Source organism: Sceloporus occidentalis, unplaced genomic scaffold (assembly GCF_023333645.1).
Source record: "Sceloporus occidentalis isolate IW3139 unplaced genomic scaffold, rSceOcc1.0.p SCAF_49, whole genome shotgun sequence".
NCBI lineage: Eukaryota > Metazoa > Chordata > Lepidosauria > Squamata > Phrynosomatidae > Sceloporus > Sceloporus occidentalis.
This window is the reverse complement of record NW_028317029.1, coordinates 542,217-567,697: the sequence shown is the minus strand read 5'-3', so window position 1 is coordinate 567,697 and position 25,481 is coordinate 542,217.

Here is a 25,481-nt window from a genome sequence, read left to right as displayed (position 1 = left end):
AGATGAAATATTATACAATTCTGTTAAATAATGTATGCCACTGATGGCACTTCCATGCTTTAAAAGATTAGCTGACTTTTAGACATTTTCTGCAGTTCTGCAGATAACTGTTACACATCATTATGAGGAATGAAATTAAACCTACTATTTTGGGGGCAGGGGATTCAGAAGATCTTTAACGATGACATTTAGGACCTAATTAGAAATTAAGCAGAGCTTTATTTCACTAAACCAGATATAGGGAAGCTCATTTGTAATATGACTAGGAACTGTAATGTGTCAGACAAAACAAGCAATATTACGGAAAAGGATATCGGGAAGTGTGTCTGAAACATGAGTGACAATCCAATATTTCATGGAAAAGTCCTACTAGTTATGATGAAAACATGTATTTTCTTAATTTGCTTTGTTTGAATAAATCAAGAAAAGTGTACTTTTGTGAGATTTTAAGTCTACAACTATTTGGTGTTTATACTGTGTGACAGATCGTCCTGTGCCCCAGACTGGACACATCCGCCCGTCAGCTCCTTCCCTCTCCCGGTAAGCGGACGCGCTGCAGCTGTCCGAAGAAAGCAGTCACAGACCAGCACTACCCTAAATCATGAGACAGGACTTCATGTTTTGAGGTTAAAAACAGAACTCTCTTTATTACAAACACACAGAATTTATATACAATCTCCATTCACTGTGCACCGAACCCAACCCCCAATCCCATCAGCCACATCCCATCACAAATCCCATCAACCACATCCCCTCACAAATCCCATCGGTATACAGGGGATGTATCAAGTGAGGGGATTAAGGGATACAATGGGTTTCCCCCACCTGTGTTATCCCCCCTGTAGTGCGGGTGCCGTCTGGGCAGACAGGGCTGTGCTGGCTGATTAAGAGCCCCAGCCAGATTATAGGATCGTCTCTTTGAAGGCTGGAGCTGCAGCCACATTCAAACGGTACAAATAAATATAATAATAATAATAACAGTGAAGATCAGACATGGTTCTTCACATACTGCTTCTTATTTTTAATTGTTTAGGAGATACTTCAGCCATGATACGCATTTAAATGCATATGATACGTAGCTTAGAGGTCCCTTTGGATTTGTGGGGTCCCTATTGCAAATGTGGTGGGGGGTTATGGAGAATCTCCATTATGCATTTACCCCTTTCCCCACCCCTGCTATTTTCTGATACGATGTGCATGTCTCAAAAGCGCTCCAATTAATTCTAGTTGGAGCACTTTCCTGCAACTGATTGGCTGCATCAAGCAGCCAATCAATGGCAAGATACTCAGGAACATGAAGAGAGGAGCAAAGGTTAGGACTTTTTTATAAAGAATGTATATTAGAGTATTCATAAATCTACTCCCAAGGAACCTTCAGCATTCACACTCCCTCCCGACATTGAAGAAACATCTAAAAACTAGACTTGGGCACCAGGGGGCTCTTCGTGTTCGTCTTCGTGCTCGTCTTCGGCAAAAAAAATTTTTCGTATTCCGCGAATATTCGCCCGTTCCTGTCTTCTCTTCGGGCGAATATTCGTTTTTTCTTCATTTTTTCCGGTTAAGGGGTTAATACGGGGTTAACGCGTACCGCAGCAGCTCTGGCGCCAGTAGTTTAAATGTGCGTATCAGCAACTCTATTGGTCGCCAGCAGGGGGCCTCCTGGTGGGGACCAATGAGCTCACTACCATATATATAGCTAATATATTCTCGGGCAGAATATTATGCTAGTCAGTGTAAAACCAACAGAGGGCAGCATTCTGTCCAAAGACATATGGCTAATATATGTTCGGACAGAATGCTGTCCTCTGTTGGTTTTACATTAAGTAGCATTGTTCCATATGCTTGAAAGAAATCCAAAGTTATTATGCAACTTAATGTAAAACCAACAGAGGACAGCATTCTGTCCGAAGATATATTAGCCATCTGTGGCAGTGAGCTCATTTGCATTTATTCAAATAAAACACATTCCCATGATGCTTTCGTCTAACAGTTTAATACAAAAAAAAGCCAAAATAAATAGAAAAAAAGAGTTTGCAAGTTCGACAGAATTAATGTCCGCGAGTGCGGACATTTAACTGTTGCAGCGGGGAGACCAGCGGATCATGGGGATATATTTTATTTAAATAATTAATAAATTAAAATGAACACACTGCCACATATGGCTAATATATCTTCGGACAGAATGCTGCCCTCTGCTGGTTTTACACTGAGTAGCATAATAACTTTGGATTTCAAGCATATGCTACTTAATGTAAAACCAACAGAGGGCAGCATTGTGTCCGAAGTTATAGTAAGTTATTTATGCTAAGTTAAATGTCCGTACCGGCGACTTTGTTGGTCGCTGGCACTGACATTTAACTGACACAGCGGGGAGACCGCTGGTGTCTCTGCTGTGTCCGTTAAATGTCCGTACCGGCGACTTTGTTGGTCGCTGGCACGGATTTTTAACTGTTGCAGCACGGTCCCAGGTTGATTTTTTCTGCCTAGCAACTAGTGGTAAGGGGCCGTGCGAGTGAGCCTATTGGTCGCTTGCACAGTCCTTTACCCTACGGATTTCTGCTCCCGTTATCCAACGCAGCATCGCAGGGGTTAACGGGAGCGGAAATCAGGAGTTAAAAAGGCCGTGCGAGTGAGCCCTATTGGTCACCTGCAGGGTCTTCCTCTGGCATCAACCAATTGGTTGATGCCAGAGGAAGACCCTGCAGGTGACCAATAGGCTCACTCACACTGCCCTGTAACCCCTGACGACGAACCTGCGGATTTCCACTTCAGTCAACTCCCGCGATGCTGTGAAGATAAGGTAAGTTAGATGGGGAAGGGACCGGGGAGATTAGTAGACGAAGCCGAAGATTCTTCGTGTGTGAGTCTTCGTCTTCGCCTACGTTTTACCGGCACCGTCTTCTCTTCTTCATGTCTTCGGAACGAACACGAAAACGCACTCTTCGTGTTCGTTTTCATGTTCGCCCGAAGACGAATGCACAAGTCTACTAAAAACCCACTTCTTCAGAGAAGCCGCACCATCTTAGCTGCTAGAACTTCCTTGTCATTGATACAACCACCACACTACCTCTCACCCTTTATCTGTGCCTTATACCCCCCACACTACCTCTCACCCCTCACTGATACCCCCCACACTACCTCTCACCCTTTCTCTGTGCTTTATGTTTGTCACCCCATTTCCCTCTAGATTGTAAGCTTGCGAGCAGGGCTCTCTCCACCTAATGTATCGGTTTGTCTTATTCTGTCAATTCTTGTCTTGTCATACCCCTTGAATTTATGTATTGTATTAAGCGCTGTGTAAACTGTTGGCGCTATATAAAAGATAATAATAATAATAAAGTACCTTAATGTGCAGTCTTTTTAATGAGGCTGAGACATTACACTTATCCTTACAACTTGACTTCTTTCCTGTCCCACATGTATTAGTTTTAATAAAATGTTATATGAGTTGACGTGTATCTTTCCTTTTGGAGGTGGCAAGGCAAATTTTTTCTTGCCTTTGTTCCATGTTTTGCTTGTTTTAGTTTCTTCTTGTTAATAGGATATATGGCCTCACTCCTTTTCCAGGTAGAGGTGGAATAAAAGAGGTCAGTTTGTCCTGGAAGATCCTTGGAGGCATTATTACCTGTGATTTTTACATAAGACCAATAAGATGTTGAGGCATTCTAAAACTACATATAGTAGAATATTTATCACATCAGATTTCAAAATTTGTTTAGTGTCCCTAACTGTTCAAGTCCCTCAAGCTACCGCATTTTAGTAGAAGGCGGCCAAGGAGAGCATTGTGTTCCTTGGACCCATACATGCACTGGGCTACGCTGCATTGTATACCCGACTCTGATAATCTCAATACAATACCATCGATGATTTCTTACACATGCTCCTGATCTACCGCAGTAAATTGAATTAATAGGGAACCAGTGTAATTTTAAGAGTTATATCATCCCAGGGATGAACAGTGATCTTTTCGTATTAGTTTAAGAGAGAAAGTCAAACCTACTCGGTTCCCACGAGGGACATTTGATTTGCAAGCCAAGCTGGCAGAGACTTGCTGTGGGCATGTTACATACTGATTAAACCAGAGGATACCAGGAAAAGGTTGTAGACAGAAGGCTAAGCAATTTCACAGGTGTGCAATTTACTAATCCCCGGGGCAATCCTAAAGTTGTTACTAAATCAGGGACTGGAAAGCTTCATGCTCGCTACATATAGGCTACCTTTTGTGTTTTATTTTAATTATGTTAGTTACTTCCAAGTGCCTCAGAGTATTTGGCTCATAAAGCACAAATCATGCAACATTTAACCCACTAAGCCTTAGTTTGGAAAGCCATGCATAGAAATGCATTACAGATATCTGCCTCTGGCATACAAAGGGTTTCATCCCCTATAACAAAATACATAGCTTTTTTTAGAATATAGTATCTCATGAGGGCTTAGTCTCTCTTTTATATTAATGGATTCATCATCGATAAAAAGAATAAGGTCCTTCAACACCTGATTGTGGTGTTTAATGAGCAATTTCTGCTCTCTTTGGACCCTTGCTATCACTTTACCCTTTTTATAAACAATATATGAGTGGATTATACACAAAAAAGTAAGGGGGAGCACAAAACCAACAGATGACATTTATTCCAAAAGCAAAAAGTACTATTAAAATAAAAAAAAAGTATATACTTACAGAAATCATAAATCAAGTAAGTAAAAAGCACCAAAAAACGCTGAAAAATAAACAGTTACAGAAAATTGCTCAAGGGAGATCACGTCCTTCTCCTTTTCTCAGCTATATATATATGCTTTCCTGTTGGGGTTAGCTTTGGAGCGTTGCACTATTTAACAAATTAATAAAAAAATTGTATAGGCTACTAGGGGTATATGAGTGTCTCTCTATAATTACATTTTTTTCTATTGATCAATTATGGCCACATGACCTTCTTCCATTTATACGTTTTGTTCTTCCTATAAGTCAGTAAAATCAAGGGTATGTCTCTGATTGGTAGATATTAGACCAATCAGCTCCTGTCTAATCCATATCTATACCTACCCAATGGACATATAAACTAGACTTGGGCACCAGGGGGCTCTTCGTGTTCGTCTTCGTGCTCGTCTTCGGGGAAAAAAAAATCTTCGTATTCCGCGAATATTCGCCCGTTCCTGTCTTCTCTTCGGGCGAATATTCGCGGACATTCTTCGTGCTCGTTTAATCTTCGTTTTCCTCCTGGTTGCCTAGCAGGGGTTAATACGGGGTTAATAACACATCACAGCAGCAGCAGCTGCCGTGAAGGTACGTGTGTGCAGCTCTATTGGTCGTTTCGGCAGGGGGCTGGTCTGGCATCAACGAGTGAATTGCAGAACTGCAGAATGCACTTCATTCGTTGATGGCAGGCGAGCCCCCTGCCGAAACGACCAATAGAGTTGCACACACATACCGAGGTGTACTGTCCATAGATGTTTAATAAAAGAATAGGGAATATTTTACATTTTTAAATTGATTTTGGACCACTTTACATGCCTAACATTTGCTACCTATTTACAATGGCATACTTTGCAACAACCCAACTTACTTATTGGACAGGACTGGAAAATAGCAGGACTGTCCACCAAAATCTTGGGTGTGTTGGCAGGTATGCTGATGGAAAAATGTTGGACAAGAACTAAAAAATAGCTTAGGGTTAATGTACGGTTATGTTTAAGATTAGTAGCAGTGCACTGGTTTGGTTAAAGATGGATTATGTCTAAATAATAATAATTAAATTTTAATGTTTTTTTTTAAAAAAAAATAGGGGTTTATTTAAATGTATTTTAAAGTTAGATTTATTATTTAGTACTTGATTATATTTATTAAATGTTTATAGTAGCGTTACCTACCGAGCTATAACTACCTATGTGTATTTGCATTTTGCATACCTAGTTTAGCTAAATTAGATGGGACAGGACTGGAAAAAAGCAGGACTGTCCCTGAAAAAGTTGGGTCTGTTGGCAGGTATGTGGATGGAAAAATGTTATAGGGTGAAGTGTGAGTTATAGTGTTAATGTAATGCTATTAGTGAGTGAAGGCCAGGGCAAATAACAAGGAAAAGGTCCTTGTGTTTTGTGCATTGTAAGTGTGTGTGTATGTGTGTTATGTGTGATGTCACTGTGTGTTATATGTGTTATATGTGTTATTGTGTGTGTTATGTTTGGTTGGTTGTGTATCAGAAGGAAAATAATGAAATGGAAAAGGAAATGGGAAAGGCAAATGAGTGGGCAATTGGCGACCCGCTCACCTGTTTCACCCCAGGGCAAAGCACCCAAACACTGTCAGTCTTAGACGTTTGGCAGCAGACTTCCAGAGCTCAGACACAAGGCCCTAGCGTAAGCTGGCCACTCCGGCGGAGGTAGCAGGCGTTGCCACACCGCAGACAGAGGCAGCCAGGGGGGAGAAACTGCCCTTACCATTAGGGACATTTTGGGCATGACTCTAGCCAGGAAGCGAACTGGCAGAGAAGAGATGCTGGCACCACCACCAGCAGCAGCATTGAAAAGGCGAATGAGTGGGCAATTGGCGACCCACTCACCTGTTTCACCCCAGGGCAAAGCACCCAAACACTGTCAGTCTTAGACGTTTGGCAGCAGACTTCCAGAGCTCAGACACAAGGCCCTAGCGTAAGCTGGCCACTCCGGCGGAGGTAGCAGGCGTTGCCACACCGCAGACAGAGGCAGCCAGGGGGGAGAAACTGCCCTTACAATTAGGGACATTTTGGGCATGACTCTAGCCAGGAAGCGAACTGGCAGAGAAGAGATGCTGGCACCACCACCACCACCACCACCACCAGCAGCATTGAAAAATTGGAAAGGCGAATGAGAGGGCAATTGGCGACCCGCTCACCTGTTTCACCCCAGGGCAAAGCACCCAAACACTGTCAGTCTTAGACGTTTGGCAGCAGACTTCCAGAGCTCAGACACAAGGCCCTAGCGTAAGCTGGCCACTCCGGCGGAGGTAGCAGGCGTTGCCACACCGCAGACAGAGGCAGCCAGGGGGGAGAAACTGCCCTTACAATTAGGGACATTTGAGGCATGACACTAGCCAGGAAGCGAACTGGCAGAGAAGAGATGCTGGCACCACCACCAGCAGCAGCATTGAAAAGGCGAATGAGTGGGCAATTGGCGACCCACTCACCTGTTTCACCCCAGGGCAAAGCACCCAAACACTGTCAGTCTTAGACGTTTGGCAGCAGACTTCCAGAGCTCAGACACAAGGCCCTAGCGTAAGCTGGCCACTCCGGCGGAGGTAGCAGGCGTTGCCACACCGCAAACAGAGGCAGCCAGGGGGGAGAAACTGCCCTTACCATTAGGGACATTTTGGGCATGACTCTAGCCAGGAAGCGAACTGGCAGAGAAGAGATGCTGGCACCACCACCAGCAGCAGCATTGAAAAGGCGAATGAGTGGGCAATTGGCGACCCACTCACCTGTTTCACCCCAGGGCAAAGCACCCAAACACTGTCAGTCTTAGACGTTTGGCAGCAGACTTCCAGAGCTCAGACACAAGGCCCTAGCGTAAGCTGGCCACTCCGGCGGAGGTAGCAGGCGTTGCCACACCGCAGACAGAGGCAGCCAGGGGGGAGAAACTGCCCTTACAATTAGGGACATTTTGGGCATGACTCTAGCCAGGAAGCGAACTGGCAGAGAAGAGATGCTGGCACCACCACCACCACCACCACCACCACCAGCAGCATTGAAAAATTGGAAAGGCGAATGAGAGGGCAATTGGCGACCCGCTCACCTGTTTCACCCCAGGGCAAAGCACCCAAACACTGTCAGTCTTAGACGTTTGGCAGCAGACTTCCAGAGCTCAGACACAAGGCCCTAGCGTAAGCTGGCCACTCCGGCGGAGGTAGCAGGCGTTGCCACACCGCAGACAGAGGCAGCCAGGGAGGAGAAACTGCCCTTACAATTAGGGACATTTTGGGCATGACTCTAGCCAGGAAGCGAACTGGCAGAGAAGAGATGCTGGCACCACCACCACCACCACCACCACCACCACCAGCAGCATTGAAAAATTGGAAAGGCGAATGAGAGGGCAATTGGCGACCCGCTCACCTGTTTCACCCCAGGGCAAAGCACCCAAACACTGTCAGTCTTAGACGTTTGGCAGCAGACTTCCAGAGCTCAGACACAAGGCCCTAGCGTAAGCTGGCCACTCCGGCGGAGGTAGCAGGCGTTGCCACACCGCAAACAGACGCAGCCAGAGGGGAGAAACTGCCCTTACCACTAGGGACATTTTGGGCATGACTCTAGCCAGGAAGCGAACTGGCAGAGAAGAGATGCTGGCACCACCACCACCACCAGCAGCAGCATTGAAAAATGGGAAAGGCGAATGAGTGGGCAATTGGCGACCCACTCACCTGTTTCACCCCAGGGCAAAGCACCCAAACACTGTCAGTCTTAAACGTTTGGCAGCAGACTTCCAGAGCTCAGACACAAGGCCCTAGCGTAAGCTGGCCACTCCGGCGGAGGTAGCAGGCGTTGCCACACCGCAGACAGAGGCAGCCAGGGGGGAGAAACTGCCCTTACCATTAGGGACATTTGATTCATGACACTAGCCAGGAAGCGAACTGGCATCGAAGAGACACTGGCACCACCACCAGCAGCAGCAGCAGCAGAATTGGGAAAGGCGAATGAGTGGGCAATTGGCGACCCACTCACCTGTTTCACCCCAGAGCAAAGCATCCAAACACTGTCAGTCCTTGGCGTTTGGGAGCGGACTTCCAGAGCTCAGACACAAGGCCCTAGCGTAAGCTGGCTACATTGGCGGAGGTAGCAGGCGTTGCCACACCGCAGCAAGTGCAACCAGGGGGGAGAAACTGCCCTTACCATAAGGGACATTTGAGGCATGACACTAGCCAGGAAGCGAACTGGCAGAGAAGAGACACTGGCACCACCACCAGCAGCAGCAGCAGCAGCATTGGAAAAGGCGAATGAGTGGGCAATTGACGACCCGCTCACCTGTTTCACCCCAGGGCAAAGCATCCAAAAACTGTCAGTCCTTGGCGTTTGGGAGCGGACTTCCAGAGCTCAGACACAAGGCCCTAGCGTAAGCTGGCTACATTGGCGGAGGTAGCAGGCGTTGCCACACCGCAGCAAGTGCAACCAGGGGGGAGAAACTGCCCTTACCATAAGGGACATTTGAGGCATGACACTAGCCAGGAAGCGAACTGGCAGAGAAGAGACACTGGCACCACCACCAGCAGCAGCAGCAGCAGCATTGGAAAAGGCGAATGAGTGGGCAATTGACGACCCGCTCACCTGTTTCACCCCAGGGCAAAGCATCCAAAAACTGTCAGTCCTTGGCGTTTGGGAGCGGACTTCCAGAGCTCAGACACAAGGCCCTAGCGTAAGCTGGCTACATTGGCGGAGGTAGCAGGCGTTGCCACACCGCAGCAAGTGCAACCAGGGGGGAGAAACTGCCCTTACCATAAGGGACATTTGAGGCATGACACTAGCCAGGAAGCGAACTGGCAGAGAAGAGACACTGGCACCACCACCAGCAGCAGCAGCAGCAGCATTGGAAAAGGCGAATGAGTGGGCAATTGACGACCCGCTCACCTGTTTCACCCCAGGGCAAAGCATCCAAAAACTGTCAGTCCTTGGCGTTTGGGAGCGGACTTCCAGAACTCAGACACAAGGCCCTAGCGTAAGCTGGCTACACCGGCGGAGGTAGCAGGCGTTGCCACACCGCAACAAGTGCAACCAGGGGGGAGAAACTACCCTTACCATCAGGGACATTCGAGGCATGACACTAGCCAGGAAGCGAACTGGCATTGAAGAGAGACACTGGCACCACCACCAGCAGCAGCAGAATTGGGAAAGGCGAATGAGTGGGCAATTGACGACCCGCTCACCTGTTTCACCCCAGGGCAAAGCATCCAAAGACTGTCAGTCCTAGGCGTTTGGGAGCAGACCTACAGAACTCAGACACAAGGCCCTAGCATAAGCTAGCTACACCGGCGGAGGTAGCAGGCGTTGCCACACCGCAGCAAGTGCAACCAGGGGGGAGAAACTACCCTTTCCATTAGGGACATCTGAGGCATGATTTCAGCCAGGAAGCGAACTGGCAAAAGATACTGGCACCACCACCAGCAGCAGCGTTGGAAACGGAAAAAGGTGAATGAGTGGGCAATTGACGACCCACTCACCTGTTTCACCCCAGGGCAAAGCATCCAAAGACTGTCAGTCCTAGGCGTTTGGGAGCGGACTTACAGAGCTCAGACACTAGGCCCTAGCGTAAATTGGCTACACCAGCGGAGGTAGCAGGCATTGCCACACCGCAGCAAGTGCAACCAGGGGGAGAAACTACCTTAAACATTAGAGAGAAAAAATTTAACTTTCCAAGCTAAGAGCTGGGTAACCCAATTTGGGCAGATTGAATTTAAGAAAGGCAATCTGCTCCATCAGATGAGGTGCCATGCGTGAGCGCTGTGGACTCAGTATGTTTCCAGTCATAGAAAACACGCGCTCACTTTGAACAGTGGTTGGCGGACATGATAGAAGCTGCTGCGCAACCCATGAGAGTGCAGGCCACACACTCTTCTTTTCATCCCAGTAGCTAAGAGGATCAACATTAGGAGCAGAAGGAACTTCACAGAGGTAAAGTTTGACCATTTCAGCAGCACTACTCTCCTTTCTGCTGCTAGCTCTGTCAGATGGTCCAACTATACTGCCAAGTGCCTCTTCCCAAAACGCAGCTGCTCCACTCAGCTGTGTTGTGCTGCTTGTGGCACTGCTGCTGATGCTGCTGCTAGGGGTAGCAGACCACATCATCTCTTCCTCCTCCTGCACCTCACCCTCCTCGGACAGCATTCCCATTTTACGCTGCCAGTCACGCACCTTGTTGACCAATTGCTCCCGGTAGCTACTGAGAACATTGAATTTCAAAGCTAGCTTTCCCTTAATTCTTGGATCACAAAGGCACGCTAGCATCATTTCGGGACTCTCTTCCATTCGCTTGCGAAGGTGTACTTTTAGCAGATCCTTCAGCTTCCTGACTATGGCTGCTACGTCAGGATGTAGAGTGCCACCTTGAACAGCCTCACGGTTTCCAAGGAACACATCCATCTTGCTGCCTAGATGGGAGAACACTGGGATTACCTGGGCCAGACTGGCAGTGTTTGAGCTTAAATTTTCTGTGGCATCCCTGAATGGTTTAAGGACTGCCACTAGCTGGGCGATCACTGTCCAATCCTCCCTATTCAATGGAGAGGTAATCCCAATATTGTGCTCTGAGGCAAGATTATGGATTGCCCTCTGCTGCTCCAAAATCCTCTCTAGCATGTCTAACGTGGAGTTCCACCGTGTACTGACATCCTGACGTAGGCAGTGTACGGGAAGACCTGACCTCTCTTGCTCTTCCCTCAAAAGTTGGCTAGCCTTAACACTATGGTGAAAGTGCCCAGCGATCTTTCTGCAGCGGGACAGAACTACTGCTGCCACATTAGTTCCTTCTGACATTGCTGCCTTCACTACAAGATGGATGATGTGGGCTGCACAGCGCACACCAACAATATGACCATCTCGCAGCGCTTTCACCATATTGGCACCTCCGTCAGTTACCACAAAACCAACTTCAACATTGGTGCCCGCCTCTGCTCCCACCCAAAGGCTAAACATTTTCCTAATCGCATGCAGAATATTTTGGGAAGTGTGCTTTTCATCCATCACTTCTGCATGGAGAAGGAATGATCGGTAGCCTGCTGCAGCAACTTCCTTAGACACACCGGGCTGCCACCAGTGTGCTGTCAAAGAAAGAAAGGCATGCTGGGCGCTAGGTGCACTCCACAAATCTGTAGTGAAATGAACACACTGACCAGCAGCCTTGGAAAGCTCCTCTTTCACTGCTGCAACACAGGACCGATACAGCGAGGGGACAATGTTCCTGCTGAAAGTGGAACGTGACGGAACTGTGTATTGTGGAGCCACAGCCGCCATCAATTGTTTGAAAGGCTCCCCTTCAATCATGGAGAAGGATGCCCCTCCAACAGCAATGAACTGACCAATAAGTCGCGTTACTTTATTGGCCTGCTGTTTGGGCATCGTTCTCTTGGAGTGGAATGCCCCAAATTCTTCCAGGGTGGGCTGGGCATGCAGTGCTCCAACCTGCCTTGGTCTCTGGCTGCCAGCACTAGTTGCTGCTGCTGCTGCTGCTGCTATTGGCTCAGAAGAAGAAGCTGTTGGGGTTTTTCCACGGCCACCAGCTATGCTGCCTGCACTAAGTTTTACCTCTGCATCTTTCCCCAATAGCACAGCGTTGTGTTGAGTGCTGAGGTGATGCTTCATGCTAGCACTGGTAAAATGGCCAGACACTTTCCCTCTGCTTATTAGCTTCCCACAATGTTTGCACTTTCCATAGCGCCCTTCTTCAACATTTTCAAAGTGCTCCCAAATTGGGGCGCGCATAGCCTTGGAGTGTGCCTTGGGTGCTGCTCTTACTGCTCGGGGTGGATGAACAGAGGCAGAACTAGTGGTGGTGGGACTGGTGGTAACAGTACTGGCCATAGTGGGACTGCTAATTGCTTTAGATTTGCTAGGTTTTGCTGCTGCTGCTGGTGGTGGTGATGGTGATGATCGTAGCGGAGAAGGTGGAGGCTCAGGGGAAAATTGTGCACTAGTCATTTGGACACTGCTCCCTGAGGAATCTGATTCCTGACCACTCATCTCCTCTACTTCCTCTGGCTCATAGTCTAGCTCTTCATTAGCCAGATCGAATGGAATTCCTGCTAGGCTGGAGCTAAGACTGATATCGTCGTGAGACTCGTGACTAGTAGTAGTGCGAGCAGGAAGAATAGACTCTGCACTTGGCCTCTCAGTCTCAGGCTCCTCTGCTACCTCGCTAGGTGGAGTTCCACTATGTGTAGCCCTCTCTCTAACTGTCTTTACAAAAATTTTGTAAGGACTTGGTGGCTTGCTAGAGGTACTAGGAGGACATGGCGTGGCGGTACCAGTGGGAACAGTAGGCGCAGCACTAGTGGTGGTAGAGGCGGGGGTGGTGGTGGTGGTGGTTTTCCCTACAAAGGAATGAGATCGCTTTGGTTTGGGACCCCTCTGAGTCTTGCTGCTAATTTGGCTCTGCTTGGTACCTTGCATGCTGCTGGTGGATGGGGAAGATGCTGCTTGGGGCAAAAGGCACTTCTTTTTAGTCACTGGGCTGGTACTACTTGTGCTACCCTTTAACTTTGAACGTGCTTCTGGTGCTTTAGGCTTTCCGTAAAAAACCATAGAGCTTGTGGGCCTAGCCGCACTACTACTGCCTGCTTTTGGTGCCTTTCCTTTACTTGATGATCCTTCAAGCAATGCTTCCCCAAATGATAAGCGAGAGCTTGGCCTACTTGGCCGACTAGACTGACGCAAAGGCTGCATCTTAGAGCTGGTGGTGGTGCTGGTGGTGGTGCTGGTGGTGGTGGTGGTGGTGGTAGATGGAGCTTGTCCCTCCTTAGTCCCAAAAGGAGGATCCATTTCAAATTTTGTGTTGTGTGTGTAGTGTAGTGTAGTGTAGTGTAGTGTAGTGTTTAAAAAACTATAAAAAAAAAAATAAAAAAATAAAAATAAAAAAAAGGAAAAACGAATTAAAGACAAAAAAATTAGAGGAAGTTCTCTTCAGTGCTACTGCTTAAAAAGTAAAACTATGCACTACTGCACTGTGCTGTGTGCAATCTGCCAAAATCCTAAAGTTATTGAAATTATTAACTCAAGATTAACTATTTAATAACTAGCAGTATTTTATTTTTAATTTGAATTTACACGGGCCTAAGAGCTTAGCCTACCACTATGCTAGCCTAAAGCTATATTTCCTTACTATAAGTCTACCTCTAGGCAGACGCTCTCAAACCCACTAAGCTAAAGTGAGGTTAAATCAGATTCAGTATATGATTTATTAATTAATATTAAGTTATATAATATTAATAGATTAGAACTAATTTACTTATATATTATGTATTATAGATAGAAGAATATAGATTATGAATTAGAATTTAGAATTAGAATTACTTATATTATAGATTATGAATTAGAATATTATTATTTATAATATATTATAGATTAAGATTAAAGAAGATTAGAATTATTTTAGTACTACAGCTAGTAGCTTGAAGCTTTGCTTAGTACAGCTCGTCACAGTCAATTTTTCTTGAAAAGAATTAGAAATAAAATAAAATGTCACAGCAAAACAGTTATCTTCACTGCTTGCTGCACTCACTAGCCCAACAAGTTCACTTCACTGATGGACTGAGGTGAGCAAAACACTAAGGGTACTTTTAATAAAATTGAAATAAAATGTAAAATAAATGAGAAAATCTTTGCAAAACAGTTAACGTCACTGCTTGCTGATCAAAAAAAAACACAGCACTTATGCGGCTGCACTCACTAGCCCAACAAGTTCACTTCACTGATGGACTGAGGTGAGCAAAACAAATGAAATAAAATGAAAGATTAATTAAGAAAAATTGACTTGGTCTCTTACTGTTGCTAAAACAAAGCACAAACTATAGAGCTGCAGCACCAGTACTAATAAGATTAGCTGAACTATACGCTAGTAGTAATTAATTAATATTATTACTTTTATTTATAGCTAATTTAATTAACTATTAAGATAAGAAAGAATTAGAGAATTATTGATATTACTGATTTTAGATTAGACACTAGTAGATGTTCTGAATGTCTACAGTACACTCTACACTAGTATACTATTACTAACTATAACTGACAAATATATATATAATTTTATAATGAATTCAATTATTAATTATATTAATTAATATTACTGATTTTAAATTAGACACTAGTAGATGAATGTCTACAGTACACTCTACACTAGTATACTATAGTATATATATATATGACTGACAAATATATATATATATATAATATTATAATGAACTATTAAATTATAGATTCTATTAAATTGTAATTTATAAATTCTATTTAATTTATTTAAGCAGGACAGGCAATAGGCACTAGTGCCAGCCCAGGGCAAGGGCACCCCAGTGCCACTGAGGCACTGGGTGCACTGTCAACTCAACAGCACTTACACTAAAGTTGATGACAAATTAATTTTAAAAAAATTAAATTAATCAAATTATTATTATTAAATATATTAATTAAGTAGCACTGAAGTGAGGATGAAGTACACAGTGAGAAATGGCAGGCTAAGGCTTACCAGTCTCACACAGAACAGAACAATCTCTCTCTGTAACGCTCGGATGCAGCACAGCAGTGTTGCCAAAGCAGTCACAGCGAAAAATGAATGGATCTCTCAGGCAAGCTCTGGTCTTATAAAGGCGCCTTCAGAATTCAAAAAACAGCAGCACAGGCATTGGACGAGACCCTTAGCGTTACGTCACAAGAGTGAGCTGATTGGACAGACGAGGATCAGCTCACTCCTGTTTGAAATTTTGGCGGTTGCGCGGCAAAAACGAAGACGATCACGAAGAATCTTCGAATCTTCGTGATTGTGAGTCTTCGTCTTCGCCTACGGTTTGCCGGCACTGTATTCTGTTCTACGTTCCTTCGGAACGAACAAAAAAACGGCCTCTTCGTGCTCGTTTTCATGTTCGCCCGAAGACGAATGCACAAGTCTAATATAAACCATGTCAGGCTGTTGTTCAGATCCTCTCGTTATTTTAGGCTGGGTCTAATAGAGACATTAAACTAGAGTTTAACCTTAGCCTGATTTTTGATGTTTTAGTTGGTTTACTGGTGATATTTATTGCAATCATCTCTTTTGTCTTTCTTTTTAATGTACTTGAATAAAATGCAAGTTTTGCTTATCAGAGGTATTCTTATATGTTATCTCACCGGGGGTAATATGCCCAAACTTTTGTTTCCTTTCTCAGGGAGTTTTGTATGTAGTTGACAGGTATTTTCTTTAAATCCTGTACGCTTACATTGTTTAGGCACCTTTAGACTAATCCACAAGTTTTAGTATGCCTTAGATTTAATGCATGTGGCAATATACATTTTGTATACTTTAGAAAGTAGACATACGCTGTTGAAATCCCTTACTCAATAGTGAAGCTCTCAAGTACCCATGTTCACAAGGATCGACCCAAATTCCCTTGCTCTGTTTTTCAAAGATCACATCATGTTGGCTGGGTATGAGCTCATCAGTGTTTTCTGCAGTCCTAAATGTCACAATGATTTCCATATAAACAGGAGAAAATGTTTATAATTTTAATTTAATTGCTTTCTAAATGCCCCAGTCAATATAAAAAAAATTTCTGTCTACAGGTCGTGTTAAAGCCTTGTCTCCTAGCCACACTTCTAACCACAACCACAAAAATAAATCTTGCCCTTTTAACCACATTACATGTTGAGAGGTTTGCAATTAAGTGGGTATTTGGGACACTATGGATGTCTGATGGACATGAAGGTCTGGAGCTTATGCAGAACTGTAGAACGGTGTGGCTTGGTTATTAGAGCTTCCATCAAAGGATATTTATCCATGCAGAATTGCTGTGTGCTGGAGAAATTGTCGTAAAGCAGTGGCTGCTCCTCTGATCTAAAGATTGGAGATACTTGTGCTCTTCGAGTGTATATCTTTATTCCTCCACCAGGGGAGCTATAACAACAAGGCATTTAGGCAGCGTTTACTCCTAACTGGATCCTTCCTGTGTTCATTTTATTGGCTTTCTAAAAAGCCCTACTTCTGAATGTATTTTGAACATTAATGGGGGTTTTTTTTCCAGCCAAATATGCTTTACAACACAGTGTTGATAGGATGTTTTTCTGGGCTTTTGCGGAGGTTTGCAGTCGCCAGCCCTCCACCTTCTTGATCACATAAAGAACATAATTATGAAAAATACTAAAATTAATTATACTAAAAATTAGGTATTTTTCTGAATGAACCTAGACTCAAGCCCCAGAATTATAGTTTTTTAATTTTTAAGAATTTGAGAGCATATTGCTAATATATATATATCATATAGTGTATATATATATATATATATATATATAGTATAAGAGTGTATTGCTATTATATATATATATATATATATATATATACATACTTATGGTTAATACATATATATATATATTTTCATAAAGCAGGCAGATATTATGTCTGAATAAAGTGAAGGTTATAAAGTTGATATCATTTCTTAGTTTTTGTCTAGTACTGGGTTGTGATGAATAGAAAGTGAATAATTAATTACCCATTAATTCCCAATTTGCCTGCTCATTTACATATGTCAGAATAAAAAATGAAACTGACATCCTCAAGGTTTAAAGACCTTAATAACTGCTTCGGATGTAACAATATACTCTGCATGTTTCTAATAATAACACACTTGACATTTTTGCATGGGGAACGGCAGGGGGAATTTATAAAGTAATCCCTCTGGAACTGAAAGAGTTAATAGTTGTTTTTTTTAATTATTTCATTTACAAAACACCATAATTTATCATAAGTAAACTTATTCAGGAAATTTAGCCCATAGACAGTATAGACAGATGTGATTCTGTCAAGTTTGAAAGGCTATAATAAAGAAAGTTAGAAAAATCATGAGAAAAACAGAAAAAAAGGTGTGATGGATATATATATATATATATTGTGACAAACCCTATAGCATGAGGGCCATACATGTCACTTTTAGGGGTCCTAAGCACAGTCCTCTAGGGCAATCAGAGTCAGGAACAGCAGCTTTGAACAAAACAGCACTTTATTTTAACCGCTTAAACCCCAAAAACCAAATCATAAAAAGAAAACCTAGCTCCCAATTGGAGCCCTCTCTAACTGAACTACGCTGGTCCAGACTGACCGGCCTAATCACCCACTACCTCAACCTCCCAGCCAGACCCAGCTACGCCAGGCTCTGGAAAACCTCCCCCAAACAGCACACAAAATGTCCAGGCAGGTATTGCCTCGCTTGGCTCAGGGATGGTCTTCTTGTTCAGGGCCTCTCCTTGCCCCTGGGAGTGCAGGGAACTTCCTCTTCCCCCAACAGTCTCTGAGTATCAGGCTCCGGGGTTTTTTAATGCCCAGCACCTGTGTCTGATGCCGGCCTCATAGAAATCCCGTACTGGATCCTGCAGACTTCTAGCCTCCTGGAAAAGCTGGCATGGATATTCCACAGAATGGGGGAATGGAGCATTGGCCCACCCTGCTCTCCAATTGCTCCACCCCAGGGACCCATATGTATAATCTGCATAGCAGCTGTACTCAGATGCCATGCTAATCATCTCCCTGGGGTTCACAATCTCGCATATATATATATATATATATATATATGCACTCACAAAACAAGGATGCAATATGTGCAACATGAAAAACAATAGGTCATCAGGTCACCAAGATGCGCTGGTTCTCCAGATCAACACCCAAATCCTCTGGGTCGCCCGAGAAGGACCCTGACATGCCCCACTCTGTGGCCACTTCTGCCTTAATTGTGTCTCGTGATGTTGGTGGGAACCCCACTGACGTTGGGGGGAATGCCTGCGACTTCAGCTGGAACGACCACCGACGTCAGTGGGACCACCGGCGACATAAGCAGGTAGTCCCAGCTGCGTCCCTCAAGGGGAGGGTCCAGGTAGCTATACGAAGGTGATATAGTCCACCAAATGTCAGCCACTTGTGACACAGATGGCTCACACAAACTGTGAGCAAGAACCGCGCAAAAAGAACCAATAAGTCCACACCGGATATTTATTTATTGCAGGGGTGTCCAACCTGTGGCCCTCCAGCTGCTGCAGGACTACATCTCCCATACTCCTTAGCCAGCCCCTTAGCTGAAAGAGCATTATGGGAGATGTAGTCCTGCAGCAGCTGGAGGGCCGCAAGTAGGACACCCCTGATTTATTGTTTATTTCCTAGGATACATGTATGCACACCCCAAGCTTTCCCTGGAAGAAGATTCCACCTATTCTATAAAGTAGAATTTCCTTACAATAGATGAACCTCACACAGTCTTTTACAATAAGACCTATTCCGGGAACTCCTTATGTTCTGCATTAGATGGATCAGGATGGATAATAAAAGTTATCTTATAAAATAATAATAATATTAAAAGGAGAAATAGGTCAGGTAGTTAAGTACCCAGATATACGTGTAACAGATTTATCCCGTGTGTGTGGTCTGCATCCTTACAGGATCAGTGTTATTTAAAGCTCGGTGCTTCGTGTCTAGCTGAGAAAACACATCATTCTGACAGATGTGACACAGTTGGATATAGAAGTTTTCCAGTTCGCTTTCTTTTTGCCTCTGATATTGTTTCGTTTTTAAGTTATAGCGAAATGGAGTTTCCGAGAAGCTGTCTTCTCAAGTGGGGAAAATAGTTTTAAAAAGTACAACTATAAAACTACATATATATATCTAAAAATCATAGTCAATGCCAAAGCTTTCAGTCTGTAGCCAGTGAGCTGACTGAATCAGTTCAAAGTTTGGTGGCTTTTTTTGGACTGTGGTCCACAGACCAAGTATCACACTATCTCCTTAGTATCTCCTAGGTATCACACTATCATATTTTCTTTTCTCAAGCAGGACAGGAAGTTTTGGGTATTTTTACCTGAAAGCAAGAAGTTAATGATTTTTGTTGTTGTTATAGAGATGCCCGTTCTCAAGTTGTAGATATTCAAAAGTCCTCAAGGCTTGGAGTTGGAAACAACGGGTGCAATCCATGTGTTTTAATGCCATACATTAATGTATTTATTATTTTATCCAATCAATCATTTCAGGTTCTTAAAATTGGACAACTTTGTTGGGAGGGCATGGTCAGAGGTGGTGGGCATGGATAGGGCGAAGTGATTGAGGTATGTCATGAAAAAGCATAGACCTCACTTAATTTAACAGCTCATTGGGTCAGTCAGGGAACATCAGGGGAGATATGTTCTCTCTAACTCACCCATGATCTCAGATTTATACTTGTAGATTTTTTGTTGTTGTTGTTCAATAAAATTAATGAAAATCAACCATGTTCTGGTGTAGTTATTTGTAAAAAAAAATATAATTATATATATATATATATATAAGCTTTAATCCATCTGAAGAAAAGAAAGCTTATATAAAGTTATATATTTTATATATCATATCTCTTGGACAAATATACAGTATCACACAAAAGTGAGTACGCCCCTCTCATTCCGTTTGAGGATGCCCCACAGATGCTCAATAGGGTTTAGGTCTGGAGACATGCTTGGCCGGCCCATCACCTTTACCCTCAGCTTGTGTTTGGTGTGTTTGGGGTCGTTATCATTTTGGAATCCTGCCCTGCGGCCCAGTCTCCGAAGGGAGGGGATCATGCTCTGCTTCAGTATGTCACATTACGTGTTGGCATTCATGGTTCCCTCAATGAACTGTATCTCCCCGGTGCCGGCAGCACTCATGCAGGCCCAGACCATGACATTCATGTAGGCAAGACACACTTGTCTTTGTACTCCTCACCTGGTTGCTTCCACACACAAACCATTATTTTGCTGAAGTTGGATCCAAGGATTCCGTATCTTTTTACGTATATTCTCTCTTGAGATTAAAAAAGCCGTTGTTCCTCAGAGATGGGAATGCCAACAAACCCCAACTAATTATATCAGATCATTTATCTTTGTTTGATGTAAAAGATCATTTATCTGTGTTTGATGTATTGATGTTTCAGAATAGGGGTTAGAGGACCCCTGTCACCAACAGACCCCTGTCTAAGGTAACGTTCAGCATCCGATCTAATACGAATATAAGTAAAGCGATCGCATCCATTCAGCCGGAATCTAGCGATAAGAAGCGGAAATGGAACAAAAGAATCTTTAATGAATCTGTAATATCAACATCTACATTTTATTGATTGAGAATACAAAGTCTCCGAGGAAAACTTGTGTCTGATGCGCCTGCAGGGGTCCAGCTGCCTCTCGTGCGTCCTGAGAATGAGTGATATCCGAGTTCACAAGCGAAATCAAGCGATAACGTCAAATTAAAGTCAATTTAGAAACAAAAAAAGGATTTGATTGATTTTCCGGGCATTCGATTTGTGCGGCCCGACCACCTCCCGTCAGGACACTGGCAGCGCTCTTCTTTCTCCGCTTAGACTGATGTTGGCTCCGCGGATCTCTTTCTTTTAAGAATGACGTAGAATAGCATGATGCAGGAAGAAACGAGGTGCAGGATCGCGGTCACTGCGGCCATTCCATATGTCGCGTATAGGACAACTTCATCGGAAATCTTCCCGGTTTTTACTTCCGGATCTCCTAAGGAAAGATTTTAAGTTAAAAAAATTATTTTTATGTTTCATTAATCTTTTCAGTTTACCAAATATTAAAACCCATCAAAAATAGCACATCTATACAGGGAGAAAATGTCTGTATAATCACCGCCTACAGAAAAATAATATACATTTCCAAATCCTAGCTGAATAATATTTAGATCAATCCCGATATTACTTTCCCCATCTGGGAAAGTAGAAATATCTTTATATATATATATAATTTGTTTCATTTAAAATACCCAACTAATGTTTATGAGACTTGCTGGGTTTCACTTGGAATCCAAACTTTAAAGTTAAAAAAGGTAAAACTGAAAATAAGGTTTAGTTAGTTTGAAAAAGGAGAGAAAAGCTATAAAAACATAAAGAAATTAAACTTAAATTAAAAGCCTCTCTCCTGTTGGGTGTAAAATGACATAATTCAGAGAAGGAGAAAAGAACTGTTAAAATAATCCAATATAACGCAAACCGTTTATAAAACCCCCGATTACCTTTAGCGCTGAAGCCATCGTGCGATTCTTGCCCCTTGATGGAGGCGCAAACACCGAAAAACAGAAAACACAGCAATAGGATTTGTGTAGACATCATGCCAAAAACACGGGTCTATACTGACTGTCTAACTCACCGTGACGGCAGCTTGTTTACTGCGCTGCTATTGTGACATCACTGTCGTCATGCTGCAAGCTATCCTTGTAGCTGGTAGTTTATGATGTCATGCAGATGCAGATGTTAAAGTGATATTACCAGCAGTAATAGTTCTAGGTTCATCACTTATTAAACTTTAAATGTCTCTGAGCTTTGACTCCATCTTCTGTTGGACCAACACAGCTTTATCCTTTTCCCAAAGCAGTCCGTGACATTGTAACGGCTCCCTGACTAATATCACAGAAACATAGAATTTGATGGCAGATGGCCCATTATTCCTGGTGTAAAAACTCTGACCTCAATCAGTCCTTGGACTTAGAGTCAGGAGCCGTATGCCTATCCCATGCATATTTAAATCCCCTTAGTATATTGGCCTCTACCACTCTACCACCACTGATGGGTGGCAGTTCCACTTTTCTAATCTCGGCAGGGATATAATTAAGTGAGGAAAGATGGATGTGGAGATTTGGGTCCCAAGAAGGACACTCATGCATGAACAAGAACAATTGTGCAGTGGTTATTAGAATACAGGGGTGTAGTAAGTATAATAGGCATACTAACTTTATAACAGAGAGGTACAGTAAGTATAATAGACATACAGACAGAACAGAGGAAATTCAGACGTTGGCACAGGGGACCCAGCATTAGCTGTAACATTTTTTTCATTTTCCTTTAATGTAACAATCCTGGTTTTATTCTGTACTGCATTCAGACTGGCTTGATAGATCGTTTGCAATTGCGAGTATTGGTGATTTACTTCAAACGCTAGTGCCAGAAAAGGCGTCTTTTAACACATAATTAATCCATTTGTTCTAGCTCAGTCTATAAATTAACAGGGAAGTTTTAATTATTTTGTAAAAAAAAAATAATCCTCAAATTGCCCGGATGTGAATTGAGTGCCATTGTCAGAATGGAGTTTATTAGGATATTCCTCACAGCGAGAGACACTTTGGAGTAATTGCTTTACAGCTTGTGCAATGGTTCTACCAGTAAGGTCTACCTACCGCTATTTTCTCTTGTAATCTACAAGTAGAATAAATAGTGACAGTTCAGCCTACGCTTTCCTTTAATATAAAACGCGACATGATGCAGCATTATGTTTTGTAAATTGCTGCCGAACCCTAAGATATTTGTGATAATACCTTTATAGAGGAACTGTACGGTTTTTTTGAGCTCACCGCAATCGCCACTGATGGGTCATGGTGAATAAAAATATATAGGAATTTTGCATAGTACCCTGGCTTTCCATTTGGTAGATGTTGTAGGTGGAAAAGCAAAATAACTCAATATCTGTTAATAATAACTCAAATAATACATTAGGTATAAATAACTACTAATCACATTATCAATGTTTAACTTGGTTACTAAATTTTATGATTTAAATCATTTCTGATAACAGATGTTGGTCCATCTGTGATAGCCCATCAACGCCAACTACTATTTATTACATGCCAGATGTGGTCAATGATACAGCGCAGGGTTCAAAATAAATCTGAATAAAGGGTACATGTGAAAAGTAATCAACATTGTATTAGGTTACATTATGTTACATGCACCTGCTTTACTGTTCTAGCACAAGTCTTTCAATATTTTAAATATAGATATTTTAAAAACTCTAAAAGCCGTTTGGACTTACAAACGACCCAAATAAAACTTGAAATAATATGGTAAAGAGTCTTAAATAAAACGGGTGGCATGTAATGCAGTCACCATGGTAATGTCAACATTTTTATAGCAAGATGGAACCCATAATTTAATGATATTTGGTAGGCTTTTAGCCATTTTGTGCCATTCTCTATGAGGGAAAAGAAGGGACAAGTCTTCCCATCTCAAAAATGAAGATGCACGGTCGAGGGTGAAACATTGACTATTTAGCAAACAGAATAAGGATGTAGCACTCACTAAACAATAAAATGTGTTGAGTGTGGTCCATCATTCATCTTTGAACGGCTCCTGAATAATTCTGTCCAAATCAACATACCACTAGTGGAGGCTGATGAAGAGCTATGATCCCAGATGCTGACAAATGAGCCAGATGGCTGACTACATTCAGATATAGTGCAGTATCTGGTTTGTTATAAATATGTGTTGTATTATATTGCAAGTACCCACTTTATTACATGTGGGAAGAAACTGTATGTCCAACTGGGTCAGAAATGATTCAGACAATTTTTTCTGTTTGTTTTTGACCCATTCCTTTTCAGACAAAGAATTTAATTTCCTGCACGTTCATTTCAGACAAAAACCTAGGTCAACCACTTCTGCTTCCGTGTCTCGCAGCTCTGCTTCAGCTCTGCTATAGCTCTGCTTTGCATCTTCTCGCTCTGCATCTTCTTGTTCTTCTAACTTCTCTTTTCTGTCTTATTTCTTCTCTCTTCTTTCTTCATTCACATCTCCGCGGACATAACCTCCCGTCGAACATTCACCACAATGGCACAGCTTTCTGTGGCACCATACCCCATTCCTCCAATTAGGGGAGATTTTAACTCAGGGTTATTTTAGGGCAAAATGGTGCAGCTTCCAGTGATGTTCTCTCCCTGATCATCCAATCAGGGGGACAGGAAGTCACGGGAAGCCTCCGGTGACGTCCTCTATGTGACCTCCCAATCGGGGAGAAATAATCACCAGAAGCTCCACCAAACAAGGTTATTGTATAACCTGTGTTATGACTTAGATAGCATGCACCGGTAATTTAATTCTCAGGACTGCTAGCTCCTGAAAGTTGACAATATTTTCCTTAGGAGAGATTAATCGGGGTATTCTTATTCTTCTCCAAATAATGTACATTACTAATATCGATCATAAAGTATATCTTATATATTATCATTTATATTTATAAATATATTATAGACTGTGTTTTGGTGTGGGGAAAACAGTGTCATATTAAGTAAATGGCCAAAACATATTTGTGATGAAAACGGTCATTTTAGTCCGTATTTCTATTTTATCCAACAGATAAGAGAGAATAATAATTGTATATGGTATATGATATCATACGGTGGTCCGTTCACAGATTATTTGTTGATAATCAACCCCCAGTATCTGTTCTGATATTGTGGCGTATACGGTATATTGCAAAACTCATAAATTATATCCATGGATTTGGTATTATTTTTTTGTTGATTGTCTATTATATTCTTTCAAATAAACCAATTTTTTATATTTAAACATTAATTCTTATTATACCAAGTTCAATCCCATACTTTACCAAAAAAGAATGAAGAATTGTTATTGTCATAGTGGTAATGATTACAATCATTGGTATAGATCTTATAACATAGATATCCCAATAATTATTCTTTGTGGCGTGTTAGTGAATATTACACATAATTATCCTAAAATTAATCAATTTCTTTTATTTTTATTTTTGGGGATTTTCATTTTTACAATACATATATCACATGATTTAATAGTACTATTGTACATAAAAAAATATTTGCCTTTTTTTTTTACAATAAATGCAAAACCAAATAATAAGGGAAATGTATCACACATACCGTATTGGCTCGAATATAGGCCGCACTTTTTCCCCCACTTTAAGTCTTTAAAGTGGGGGTGCGGCCTATATTCGGGGTCTAGCGCCCGACGCCCAGGACATGGGCCCCCGGGCAGGGTTAGGATACAGATC